Raw genomic sequence first — 15,220 nt, 5'->3', positions numbered from 1 at the left:
TCTCTATATTCTAATATATTGATTATGATTGGTGCTTTTCTACGTCTCTCTCTCTCTCTCTCTCTCTCGTTCTTTCGGTTAGTTGCTTTATGGCACCTAAATGAAATCTACTCTGTCCTAGAACCCTTTTCATTCCAGGGCATCTACCTCTTCCAATCCTACCCCCTCTCATATTCGGTTCTATGATGACAAATCCCACAAGGACTTTTCGGAGAACTTTTCTAGACGAGGCATTCATTCGGAACGCCAAGTAATTTTGTTGGACTTCTCCGACACTAACTGTCACGCCCAAAACCGAAAAGGGTCCAAAGCATGAAAAACCAAGGCTTCAAGAGAACCTGTATGGGATTTTTTTTTCCATTGACAAAGTAAATAAATATATTGATCTCTCCACAATACATGATAAGGATAAATAATCACACTAAAATCTCCATATTACAAGTCGGAGCTCTATAACACATTTACAAACAATACAGATTACAAATAATGTCTCCAAATATATACGAAATTCCAAATGGATCAACATCAAATCACAATCCTTCCGAGGATAGGCAACCTCAACGATAGAATCTATGTCTACCATGCCCAAGGCTAACAAATCTCAAGAGCCCGACCTCCAATAGAATTAGCTATAGCCTCAATAAATTAAGAAAGTTGAGTCACCAACCAATCATAGCATAAATCTCTCAATTAGCATAATGCTCCAATCACCACCAATGAAACAAGCTCCATGCCCGAGGTATAGAAAATTTATCTGAAAAACTGGTGGAGAGTGGAATGAGCTAAAGCCCAGTAAGTAGCATAATTAATGGGGGTGGGGGAAATGCAAGTTTCATGACTATAACCAGTTTGCAAAAAATGTTTTAGTTTGGGAAATTGCTAATTGAATACTGCAAGATCTTTTTCAATAATAATGTAATAAGAATTATTAAATGATGAAACACAAAGTTTCTCAAAATAATACCATGAAACTATATATTATAATCTGTGAGCACTAACAATATAATTTCCAAAGCCATAAAATCTAACATACGATAATTTTATCACAAATATACCATACTACCACATAGACCAGTCAGGGGATCCACCCATCCACAACTGGCACGATATTGTCCTCTTTAGTATCCAGACTCTTGGCCCCATGGATAGCAGCCTCACCCATACCCTCAAGGTTTTTCTCTCTCCCCATGGCCAGCAGAGAGAGCGCGTTAAATAGGACCTCTCTTGCATGTGGTCTCTTGGCCCCATGGGCAGCAGCCTCACCCACACACAATCAAGAAATCTCTTCTCCCCATGGACAGTAGGGAAGAACGCGTCATCCAAAGTGAAAGGGCACTGACTAGGATTTGATTCCGTTGTCACAAAGACTATGAAAACCAAATCGGGTGATCACCTGAAAATCACACATGGCATGGTGTTAAAACCACATAAAACTCACAGGTTACATATACTTTGAAACACATAGTTTATATCCAGGTAGTTTTAGAAAAACCTTAAATAATCTAACTAGCACAAAGGTTGTAAGGTTTTCAACTTCATTCTTGTCATAAGATTTTCTATCAATTTCACACATAACAAGACAAGATAAGCATCTTTAATTTTCTAATATACCATAATATCCACGATTTCCTTATCTAAGATTAAATAAAAGATGCTCATTTTTCCATATCAACAATTCAGGCATTTCCCCAAATGCAATACCAAATATGATGCATTTTCATATATAGTAATATATAATAGGGTCACAACACTACACTTTTAAGAAAACATATATCCATATATAATTTTCCAAAATGTGTTTGACCCAAAAACATCATTTATGAAACATGATTATTTTCCAAAAATATCCCATTAAGAAGCTACTTACCTCAGTAGTCCATTCCAAATTTACCTCAACCGGGCACTGCATTCAACCAATCAAGTTACTAGTTCCATCACCAAGTACCTTGGAACCTAGAAACACAAGTATCAAGCCTATTAACAACAAGGCCGACTACAAAAATTACGCTATCAAATTTGTCTCCATAAATCGAAAAGGATTCCCTCAAAAATCAAACCTAAGGCCCTAAAGCCTAGCTTGACCAGCCCAAGACATGTGCCCCTACCCAAAAGGGAACCAAACAAGCATACAAGAAACTCATAGGACTACAACACAACCAACGCCTTTAATTTCCCTTTTGCAAACAATGTGCATTTACCAACTTGGAACAACGTACATCACTACCAACCCATGATAAAATTAGCCAAAGTAAAATACTTGTCAAAGAAAGCACATATGGACTTACAAGCTAAACCACACCACAAAATCTTGGAGTAAATTCCTTAAAGTCTCAACATCCTAATAACACTTTCAGATAACTTCCAACAGGTCAGCCCTTATTATAAAATTCGTTTGGTCCACTTAGTTTTATCCAAAAATCTTGAAATTAAATAGGGAGAAGCCTTTATATGTCTAGTATGTACCACCGGAAATTCAGCTCAAAATGATTTTTCTATAATGTATTAAAAATCACACATTGCAGCTGACTCAAATCTGTCATGACAGCTTTAGAAAATTGCTATAGTTGTTAGACTAGCCCAAATTATTTGAGAATTTACTCACATTAAAACCACTAGATTTAAAGCATATTAAAAATAAGGAATCAAACCCAAAATCTCATATAAACAACTAAGATTACAACCCATAACCTAATATGACAACCATCACAACACAAGTCGAGAAATTCAACCCTATAACTCATATAGGCAATTTATTAAACACTTGGCACGCAACGAGCATAATGTACATATCAATCAAACAATTTCATAGTCAATACCATCAACTATCACCTAATGCCAAAATCTTTCCCAAGATGCAAGGAACTCACTTTCAAAATTAAATCCCAATCCTCAACATAAATCAAAAACCATATGATTTCTCAAGAAACCCAACTCACATGGTTGCCAAACAAAACATCCAATTCACCTCATCAAATTAATAGCCTCCAAATAAAGTCTTAGATGTTCCAACAACTCAATAAAACAACCTCCAAAACAAAACCCACAACATCAAAGAGCAATACAAACAAAATAGGATAAATACCCATAGTATAACCAAATCATCCCAATTAAGCAAAAACCCACCAATGAACTGAAATTTTCATATTTAAACAAAACAATTGCTACCCAAATCATCTTAACCCTCTAATCTTCCATTATTCACCAAAACCCATCAATTATTCACCATAATAATCATTAAATAGCAAAACCCAAAGAATTTCATAGAAGAAATTGAGATAAACGCTTAGATTTTTACCTTGGGTTTAATCCACTTCAAAATCTCATGGAGTTTTAGCTACTAGGAAAACCAATAGAGACATAATCCTTCCTAATAGAGAGATTTCGACTAGAGATGGGAGCTAGAGTGTGTTTGTGTGTGTTTCGGTGGGTGGGTGAGATAGAAGGATGGAGAAATAGAGAGAAGGGGCAGCTGATCAAGAGGGAGAAAGATTTTAACGTGAAATGAGGAAGAAAGGGGGGGGGGGGTGACTTAAGTTGAAAAGCTTAATTACCATTGTGCCCCAAAAATATCTTGAGTTTAATTTCCACTCCACCCTTAAGGTTCCTCCCATATTTCATCTAGCCCCATAAATCACTTAAGTATTCATAAGTCCTCCACAAAATATTTAACCACACTGATTAAAAAAATAAAGTCCAATTTAGATATTATTCTCTTTGAAAAAATTGCTTAAAAAAATATTTGGGGGTTACATTCTTCCCCGCTTAAAAGAATTTCGTCCTCAAAATTGTATGCGATTAATAAACTTTTGAAACCACACCTAGTAATAAAAAACATTAGCTTTAGATATTTATATAAAAGTGAGGATCATGAAAACTTCATATGATAAAAAAAATACCCATTCACCTTTAAAATAGTCTTTGATAAAAAAGGCTACTAATGAAATGAAACTAACAATCACGAAACCATGTCCAAACTTCCAATTTGTGGAAAAATCTGATATCAACAAAGTAAAATTCACAAGTTTCAAAGTGTAGCAACTAGGTAGTCAATTTAGAGCTTAAAAGTTGTCAGCTAGAAATACGCCATTACTTAGAATCAAGGGGAAATTTTTTTTAATACCTCTTTACTTCATAAAAGTTAAAGGGGCATTTCAAATTATAACCATTCTTAAAACCAAGAGTATAGGAGTATTCCACTTAATCCTTGAAAATATAATTTTGTCTTTGACTAGTTTCAAACACAGGTGTTGAATAATAACCATAAGCTAGCTAATGATTTTCAAACCAAAATAGTCACATGAAACCTTCCATTTCACAAGGTCCAAAATTTGAAACTAGGATTAAAATTGTCTTTTATAAATATAAGTCACATATGCTCCACTAAACTTATAGGCTTTTCAAAGTGGTAAGAAAATACTATTAGTTAAAACCGAAGAAGTCTTGGATTTGTAAATTTAACATTTGTCACGAAGACAAAATTATGTCCATTTTGAACAAACTATTTGCGAGGAATACTTTAAAATGACTTTTAGAATCCATAAAAATATACAATTTCGCATTCAAAAGTGTTCCCTCCCGAGGTTCGCAAAACATCTAATAAAAAAGTGTTCCCTCCCGAGGTTTGCAAAACATCTAATAAAGGCTTTTTTTTTTTTTTTTCTATCTTACAACGATAACAAAATTTTGTAAGAAAAAAAATCTTACACACAAGTCATGTGCAAATCGGTTTCTGAATCTAAGTTGGAAAATTCACTTTATAATATTATAAGGCAATCACACACAAAGACTGTGAATATATGTTCAAATTGACCAACAATCAGAAGAGGCATGGAACCTTATGACCAACCAAACAATGATATGCCTGTTTAATAAATAAGGACAAAAGTCCAACCCTTTTCTTCTTCTAAAAAAGCTCCAAAAATCCGTAAAATCGTTGGTGTGAGGTTTAACATATTGGAAAGAACATGCATTTGAAATAGATTTGGGAAAACCCTGACTAGCATCAAATTAAAAAAAAAATTACATCATTCTTTGAGGTGAAAAAAATCATAGCATTATCGTAGGAAGATCAATCCATGTACTTTTATCATATAAGAGCAAAGAACATCCCAAGGAGACACTCAAAATCTTGAAACTCAACAAATAGGAATTTCAACGAGGTTGTTTAAAATGCATTTTTCTTTAAAACTACTTTTAGAGAAAGATAATTAACTTGATAGCACCATACTTGATGGTTAGTGGTTTGTTAGACACCATGTGAGCTCAATGGGATCAAACAAAACCTCTAACCATCTATCATGGATAGAACTTGTCAAAGTCTGCTAAAGATAGTTGGTAAACAATTAGTCGTGTCACTCATGGCCAGCGAGGTTCGACCCAATTGCACCACCTAAAGTCAGCATAACCAACAATATTTGCTAACAGCGAATTCTTTAAACAAGTTCTCAAAATTTATCAACACGAAATATGAAAACTTGATTCATTTATGTTTGCTCAAAACAATATTAGGAATTTAACTCAAAACTTTCAAGAATTTTGAGAAGAATGCATAACAAACACGACAGTTTACACGAACAATGCATATGAAGCACAATAGTTCACCTCACACATGAAGATTTAAGAACTTACAAATAGCATGACGAAATAACAAGGACTAAACAAACTCCAAGCCATTACAATCAACCAAAATTACACATAAGGTACTTTCTCACCCAAACAACCCCAACAGAACCACCTCGAATGTATTACCATAACAAAACCTAATGCTCTAACTTAGATCATTATCATTTTCTAATTCAAAAGTCTGTAGAATCATAACCTAAGCTCTGATACCATAACTATCACACCCCAAACCGAAAAGGGTCCAAAGCACGAAAAACCGAGGCTTAAAGAGAACCTGTATGGGATTTTTTTTTTCCATTGACGAAGTAAATAAATATATTGATCTCTCCACAATACATGATAAGGATAAATAATCACACTAAAATCTCCATATTACAAGTCAGAGCTCTATAACGCATTTACAAACAATACAGATTACAAATAATGTCTCCAAATATATACAAAATTCCAAATGGATCAACATCAAATCACAATCCTTCCTAGGATAGGCAACCTCAACAATAGAATCTATGTCTACCATGCCCAAGGCTAACAAATCTTAAGAGCCCGACCTCCGATAGAGTTAGCTATGACCTCAATAAATTTAGAAAGTTGAGTCACCAACCAATCATACCACAAATCTCTCAATTAGCATAATGCTCCAATCACCACCAATGAAACAAGCTCCATGCCCGAGGTATAGCAAATTTATCTGAAAAACTGCTGGAGAGTGGAATGAGCTAAAGCCCAGTAAGTAGCATAATTAATGGTGGTGGGGGAAATGCAAGTTTCATGATTATAAGCAGTTTGCAAAACATGTTTTAGTTTGGGAAATTGCTAACTAAATACTGCAAGATCTTTTTCAATAATAATGTAATAAGAATGATTAAATGATGAAATACAAAGTTTCTCAAAATAATATCATGAAACTATATATTATAATCTGTGAGTACTAACAATATAATTTCCAAAGCCATAAAATCTAACATACGATAATTTTATCACAAATATACCATACTACCACATAGACCGGTTAGGGGATCCACCCATCCACAACTGGCATGATATTGTCCTCTTTGGTATGCAGACTCTTGGCCCCATGGACAACAGCCTCACCCATACCCTCAAGGTTTATCTCTCTCCCCATGGGCAATAGAGAGAGTGCGTCAAATAGGACCGCTCTTGCATGTGGCCTCTTGGCCCCATGGGCAGCAGCCTCACCCACACACAATCAAGGAACCTCTTCCCCCCATGGGCAGCAAGGAAGAACACGTCATCCAAAGTAAAAGGGGACTGACCTGGATTTGATTTCGTTGTCACAAAGACTACGAAAACCAAATCGGGTTATCACCAGGAAATCACACATGGCATGGCGTTAAAACCACATAAAGCTCACAGGTTACATATACTTTGAAACACATAGTTTATATCCAGGTAGTTTCATAAAAACCTTAAATAATCTAACTTGCACAAAGTTTGTAAGGTTTTCAACTTCATTCTTGTCAAAAGATTTTCTATCAATTTCCCACATAACAAGACAAGATAAGCATCTTTAATTTTCTAATATACCATAAGATCCACGATTTCCTTATCAAAGATTAAATAAAAGATGCTCATTTTTTCATATCAACAATTCGTGCATTTTCCCAAATGTAATACCAAATATGATGCATTTTCATATATAGTAATATTTAATAGGGTCACAACACTACACTCTTAAGAAAACATATATCCATATATAATTTTACAAAATGTGTTTGACCCAAAAACATCATTTATGAAACATGGTTATTTTCCAAAAATATCCCATTAAGAAGCTACTTACCTCAGTAGTCCATTCCAATTTTACCTCAACCGGGCACTGCATTCAACCAATCAAGTTACTAGTTCCATCACCAAGTACCTTGGATTCCCTCAAAAATCAAACCTAAGGCCCTAGAGCCTAGCTTGACCAGCCCAAGACAAGTACCCCTACCCGAAAGGAAACAAAACAAGCATACAAGAAACTCATAGGACTACAACACAACCAACACCTTTAATTTCCCTTTTGCAAACAATGTGCATTTACCAACTTGATACAACGTACGCCACTACCAACCCATGATAAAATTAGCCAGAGTAAAACACTTGACAAAGAAAGCACATATGGACTTACAAGCTAAACCACACCACAAAATCTTGGAGTAAATTCCTTAAAGTCTCAACATCCTAATCACACTTTCAAATAACTTCCAACTGATCAGCTCTTATTATAAAATTCGTTTGGTCCACTTAATGTTATCCAAAAATCTTGAAATTAAACAGGGAGAAGCCTTTATATGTATAGTATGTACCACCGAAACGTCAGATGAAAATGATTTTTTTATGATTTATGAAAAATCACGCATCTAGGCTGACTCAAATCTGTCATGACAGCTTTAGAAAATTGCTATAGTTGTAAGACTAGCCCAAATTATTTAAGAATTTACTCACATTAAAACCACCAGATTTAAACCATATTAAAAATAAGGAATCAAACCCAAAATCTCATATAAACAACTAAGATTACAACCCATAACCTAATATGACAACCATCACAACACAAGTCAAGAAATTCAACCCTATAACTCATATAGGCAATTTATTAAACACTTGGCACGCAACGAGCATAATGTACATATCAATCAAACAATTTCATAGTCAATACCATCAACTATCACCTAATGCCAAAATCTTTCCCAAGATGCAAGGAAATCACTTTCAAAATTAAATCCCAATCCTCAACATAAATCAAAAACCATATGATTTCTCAAGAAACTCAACTCACATGGTTGCCAAACAAAACATCCAATTCACCTCATCAAATTAATAGCCTCCAAATAAAGTCTTAGATGTCCCAACAACTCATAAAACAACCCCCAAAACAAAACCCACAACATCAAAGAGCAATACAAACAAAATAGGATAAATATCCATATTATAACCAAATCATCCCATTAAAGCAAAAACCCACCAATGAACTGAAATTTTCGGATTTAAACAAAGCAATTGCTACCCAAATCATCTTAACCCTCTAATCTTCCATTATTCACCAAAACCCATCAAGTATTCACCATAATAATCATTAAATAGTAAAACCCAAAGAATTTCATAGAAGAAATTGAGATAAAAGCTTAGATTTTTACCTTGGGTTTAATCCACTTCAAAATCTCATGGAGTTTTAGCTATTAGGAAAACCAATAAAGACATAATCCTTCCTAATAGAGAGATTTCGACTAGAGAGGGGAAAGAAATGATGAAGGAGATGGGAGCTAGAGTGTGTTTGTGTAGGTTTCGATGGGTGGGTGAAATAGAAGGATAGAGAAATAGAGAGAAGGGGAAGCCGGTCAAGAGGGAGAAAGATTTTAATGTGAAATGAGGAAGAAAGGGGGGGGGGGGGCTGACTTAAGTTGAAAAGCTTAATTACCATTGTGCCCCAAAAATATCTTGAGTTTAATTACCACTCCACCCTTAAAGTTCCTCCCATATTTCATCTAGCCCCATAAATCACTTAAGTATTCATAAGTCCTCCACAAAATATTTAACCACACTAATTAAAAGAATAAAGTCCAATTTAGATATTATTCTCTTTGGAAAAATTGCTTAAAAAAATATTTGGGGTGTTACATTGACCTACCCAAGGTCATTCATAGTAGGGGTTGGGAGTCACTGTATGACATCCCGGTCACTTGTCCATCCGTGCTTATACAGGAGTTCTACTCTAAAATGCATGGATTTAATTATTCAGTACCTCATTTTTCTACTCACGTTGGAGGTACGCGCATTGTGATCACATCAGATATAGTATTCGACGTGCTCCATGTCCCTAGGGTAGCGCATCCTGACTACTCTGGTTGTGATCGTCTTAAAACCGTGTCTAAAGACGAACTTATGTCCTCTTTTTGTGAGCGTCCCTTTGATTGGGGTGATTGTCCGTTCACTCATTGTATTGCCTTTGCTAAAGGTCCTAGGTTTATTAACATGATTATGACTTTTGTTTTGCATCCTTTATCTCATTATAACTCAATCACAGAGCCCCGTGCTCGATTTTTGCTTTCCCTTTTAGAGCATTTTACCATAAATTTTCCCTCGTATTTCATTCTTTCCGTTATAGATGTGTATAGGGATACGACGACCCATGATAAGCTCATCTTTCCTTTGGCTATCACAAGGATTTTACACCATTTTTCTGTCCCCTTTCCCGTTTCTGACCACTTGCATGTTATGTGTGCCATAGACGCCGCTACCGTTAAAAGGAGCAAGGCGCAGCTATGTTCAAGGCGGTCTGGGACGGTGATTCCTCCAACTTTTACAACTCCATCTACATCCGCTCCCTCTTCTTCTACAGGCGATGTGACTCTCGAGGAAATCATGGCACAGCTTGTGCGCTTGGATGCTCGCTTCGACACTATCAGTGATGAGTTGTGTCAGGTGAACACTCGTGTTGGTCGTATTGCACGACGACAGGCTGTCATGGGTGGCTTTGTTCTTCTCCTCCTCCTACTCCAAAGGCTTCTAAGGATGATGATGGTGATGGTGATGGTGATGCTTCTGATGCTGAGGATGATGGTGCTAGCTCTTCTAGTGCTGATAAGATGTCTACTTGATATACTTACCCTTTGTCACTCATGACAAAAAGGGTGAGTATTTTTGGATATGAGAGTAGTCATACTCATAGGGGTAGGGTTAGTATAAGAGATTCTGTTAGGGGGAGTGTTCATATCTTGAGGGATGTAGTAAGGATTTTTATGTATCTTTTTCTTTTCTCTATATTTTAGATACATTGTTCATGTACCTTAGATCATGTGATCATAGTGTGATAGCAAACCTCGTACTTGTTGATATATATACATTTGAGGTTGTTATTATAGTTCTTTCACCTATCTTTACATGTGTTGTTTCTTTTCTCTCTTTATGCACATGCTTCTTATATATTGTATGCAATCTTTTAGTACTGTTTCACACTAAGATGCCTTGATGAGTTTTGTTTAAGTGTTTTAGAAATACAAGTTGTAAAAGTCTTCTTGCCATGAACTCTCTTCTTGCAAAGGTTTTCAAGAGTTTGTGTTAGGATAGATTTTACTATACTTAACAAGTGAGTATGAGTTTAGTGATTTATGACTTCTATCATATGTTCATTTGTTTGTTGTGGTTTTGTCACAGATTGCCAAAGGGGGAGATTGTTAGGACATATGTGATTTATGTTAGGAACATATATCAACATTTTATGTATTGGCTAATCCTTTGACAAAACACGCTTTACTTGTAATTGGGTAGATCTAGGATGTGTTTAATGCTTCAAGAAACAAGGTTTCAAGTTCAAGTGTTAAAGCCATGAAAGTCTATTCAAGAATCAAGTGAAGAAGTACAGTTCATTAAAGCTTGACAGCTAGTATCTATCAAGGTCTAAAAGAGTAGTTTCAGTCCGAGGCTCAACAGCTGCTCGATAGATAGGGTAACTGTCGAGATTTATGAAGTTCAGTTTTTTAGAGCTGATTTTCATCCAATCCGTGAATGTATGTTTGAGCTTTCTTTTCTCACAACCCTAATCATATATAAGGATTATTTTAAGAGCAATCACAGGTTGCATAGTTGCACAAGAGCACAATTCCACAAGTGTAAAGAAAAGTGTGACCGGAAACCTAGTTTGCCCTAATTCATCTCGAAGAAGCAGCTGTGTTTGTACACCATAGGGTTTTGTGACTAGGAAACTTCATGATCTTCATCGTGTGATGAACAGAAGAATTTTGCAGCCAACATCCTTCTTAAGTGGGTGATCAAATCACGTACTAGGATCTGCGCATCTATTGGTTAGTCACGTACTGGGAGCGGTGTAATAGAAGGAGAGATTGTCACTACAGAACAAGTCCAATTGGGTATTGAGGTAAGGGTTTAACTGTAGGTTGGTATAAGGTACTAGGATTCCTTTACTTGTAACCACTTGTTTTGATAATAGTGGATTCTCGAGAGTGGTGACCTTAAAATCACCCGGTGGGGTTTTTGCCTTGGAGGTTTTCCCCATTTGTAAGCAAATCACTGTGTCAATTGCATGTTAATTTGATTAATTAATTAAACTTGGCTAATTAATCAATTAATCCATCCCAAAGGGTCAATACGTTTTTGGCCTATCAGGTGTACTTGTGCCCATTTGAGGCCTTGGAGGCTATCATTCCAATCATATCTATGTCCCATACTGAGAAAGGCCATGGAGAGGTCATACTATATTGCTCACTAGGTCGTACATGGTTCAAGTTGGCATGTGTTTGGTAGTCGTGGCAACTCTTCATGAAGTCCACACAATCAACTTCCATTATATTCCAATAGTATCCCATCCTTAGAATCTTCTTGGCCAACATCGTCCCATTCATGTAAGGACCACAATTCCCCTGATGGACTTCTTCCATTACTCTTTCGACTTCTTCTTTCTTTAGACAACGAAGGTGCACACCATTATAGGACGCCCTACGGAGTAGACCTCCATATAGGATGTATTTCATTGGCATCATCCTAATTGAACGGCATTCTCTCTTATAGGAATTTCATGATGTCATAATACTAAGGAACCCCCTTTGCCTTTATAGCCATGATTGAAGACTCTGCCAGCTATTGTGCACCACCTCATAACTTTGTTCAATTTCTAAAGGCCGTGTCCGTACTCCCTCGGGTATTTTAACCATTAAGGCTAAAGTATCCAAGGCATCTACAAACTGATTCTGAGCTCTAGGGATGATAGTGTATTCAATCTTATTGATGAGATTTATCGAGGGTGTTCAAAAGTGTTGGAAAAATGCATGGAAAATATGTATTTGTATCTCATGCAAACATGCGCAGCGGAAATTGTTAACGGATCTACCTCACTCGCAATTGATAACATATACTATGTAACTTTCAGAATTAAAGAACAAGAAAGCGTACCTTGGTGTGGTGAAATTCAAAACCGAAGATCAGAAGCACTTGGGAATACTTTTAATCTTCACTCCAATTCCACTTAATGCCCAAGATGTATGGTCTCTCAATCAGTTTTCATCAAAGAGAGAATAGGAGAGTGTCCAACACTCACATACAAAACCATTTTCATTCCTTGTATGAAAATACTCATGAAAAAGACTTATGAGAAACCTTTTTTTTTTTTTTTAATTCTGTATGTTTCTCTCGTTATATATAACTGATTATCTAATTGGGCTAGCCTTTTGGGCCATCCCAATTGGGCTCTTGTGTGTAGCTTGGAGTGGGACCAAAATGGACTAATAAGACACTAGCTCCAATGGGCCTTGGGCTTTTCTGTCAACTCTTGACAAGTCCAAAGTTACCATTAACTATATTTAATACCACTATATAAATATAGTTGCACTCTAGGCCTTATCTATAAATTATATCCCAAGAATTTATTGTACATGTAACCCCTTCATAAAATATTCGTAGTAATACAAAGTCATGGATGTAGACTGCCACTTTGTAAATTACTACATCTTAATCCTTGAGTACCCGGTTTAATCCTTTAAGTTATTCATTATATATTTATGAAATCCAATTCCATAAATATATACTTTAGTAACTCCTTACTAAAGTGGTTGGGCCCAACTCTTTGAATAACCAAACTCATTAAACCTATCTCAAGGGAATATTTTGTATCTCCGTTAAAAGATTATGAATTCCATCTTAAGAATACATGTTCCATCATTACTAAATATGGTTGCCCAACATACTGGGGTTTTGACCGTGACTAATAGATCTCACTCCTGATATATCAAAGCAACCTACATCTCATGATCATGTCCATTATTCTCTCAGGAATATGAGTTCATGTAAATAGAAGTCATGAGATTTATTATTCATTTGACAGTCGTTAGGAGAATAATAAATCTCACAGCGGTCCAGTTCAATAAGTCTTAACTCTTAAAACATATCAACATACCAACTAGAAATCTCCATTTTCATGATCAAGACAAATCATCTTAATTGATATGTTATAGTCTTCGCAGATGAAACGCCCAATTTCATCACTGACTATGAACTACATTTTGAGTTTACAAGGAACTTGTGATTTACATCTTTTGTGACTAAATCACATAAATCATATACAATGCATCCCATGGACTAAGATAATGTCCCATTAGTTTATTTATAGATTGTCTCATATAATTAAACAATTTATTTATTTATGACATGCCAATAAATTGGATTTTAGGGCATAAACCCCAACAAAAAGTACTCCTATTCCATTCTCATATCGGTTCATAGCTCCATTGAAATACATCTTCCATGCCCTTAGTTTGGTGTCCAAAATATCCTCATCTAGAAAATCCTCTATACCATATTCTCCTTCTATGGGATTCTTGGCACAAAAGTCTGGCACAACGCTTCCTTTGATGATTTTTCTAGCCATATACTTCAAATCGAATTCTGCCAATAGAATAAACCATCTCGATAACCTTCTGCTTAGGGTAGACTTCTCAAATAAATACTTTAATAGGTCCATTCTAGCTACTATCCATATCTGGAAAGGTAGGATGATATGTCTTAGTTTTTGCACAACCTACACGAAAGCAAGACATGACTTTTCTATGGGTGTATATGTAGTTCATAATCATGGAACCTTTTGCTCAAGTGGTATACAACTCTCTCATTTTTATCATCATCCTCTTATGCAAGCATACTTCCAACTGCATTCTTTATGCTCGAGAGATAGAGAAGTAGTGGCTTTACATGCCTCAGGGGCGCTAAGATGGGTGGATGGAGAAGGTATTCTTTGATAAGTTTAAAGGCTTTCTAACATTCATCATTCCATGCATGGGGTTCATTCTTCCTTAAAAGCTTAAAGATGGGCTTATGAGTGGAGGTGAGCTTGTCAATGAATCTGCTAAAGTACTATAGTCGGCCTAAGAATCCTCTTATCTCTTTCTCACTCTTAGATGGAGGCGTATCCAGTTTGGCCTTGATCTTTGATGGGTCGACCTCTATCCCTCTTTCACTTACCAAGAAGCTTAACAATTTCCCAACAGTCACCACTGTGGGTGCAACGCGCTGTCAGTGCTGCCTTTGGGGATTACGCCTTGGCCGAGTGACCAAGGCAAAGAAAAGGAGTCCCCACCTAGGTTTATCTTCTAGGAACCATGAATATAGTGCCCTTACATGGAAGGACTAATCTTACTACAAAAGTGTGGGATTTGAGTTTAGGTATGATTTTGGGAAGGTGTTAGACACTCAAAATCGCTCGACCATGGGTCAACTTCCACTTATTGTGTTTTACATTTTAATCTTATTAAAGGCACATTCAATTGCATTCTATTTTCATACATGAAATAGCATATGTCTAAGTATACAACATGGCATTTAATCCTAAACCCTAACATAAATATATCATGCTTCTCATACCATCACAAACCCTAGCATATATATATCATGATAATCATCTCATCCAAGGCAGCAAACAAATCAAGGCAGAAATGTAGGCATGGCAGCAAGGTATCAATTATTAAATATATCTCAAACATCTAGACATGAAATCAAGCATCAAACAAACATATTCATCATAAAAATGAATGTTCATGTGAATGCATGACTTACCTCAATTACCTCACAGCATCACAACACCCATGGC

At 36.0% G+C, this 15,220-nt stretch overlaps 1 long non-coding RNA gene across 2 annotated transcripts; it reads right to left on the bottom strand.

The window, feature by feature from the left end:
* Nucleotides 1-371: 371 nt before the first annotated feature.
* Nucleotides 372-3,501, bottom strand: LOC142608169 (uncharacterized). Of its 2 annotated transcripts, XR_012839439.1 has the most exons (4): nt 3,296-3,501; nt 1,868-1,953; nt 1,056-1,393; nt 372-762 (listed from the first exon to the last, which is right to left on the bottom strand). It is a non-coding gene; the product is annotated as an uncharacterized LOC142608169 (long non-coding RNA). The 2 variants fall into 2 exon arrangements; XR_012839438.1 differs by having other exon boundaries at nt 372-1,393.
* Nucleotides 3,502-15,220: the final 11,719 nt, after the last annotated feature.

This window comes from Castanea sativa, chromosome 8 (genome assembly GCF_040712315.1).
Source record: "Castanea sativa cultivar Marrone di Chiusa Pesio chromosome 8, ASM4071231v1".
Classification (NCBI taxonomy): Eukaryota; Viridiplantae; Streptophyta; class Magnoliopsida; order Fagales; family Fagaceae; genus Castanea; species Castanea sativa.
This window is presented reverse-complemented; position numbering and strand designations above follow the sequence as displayed.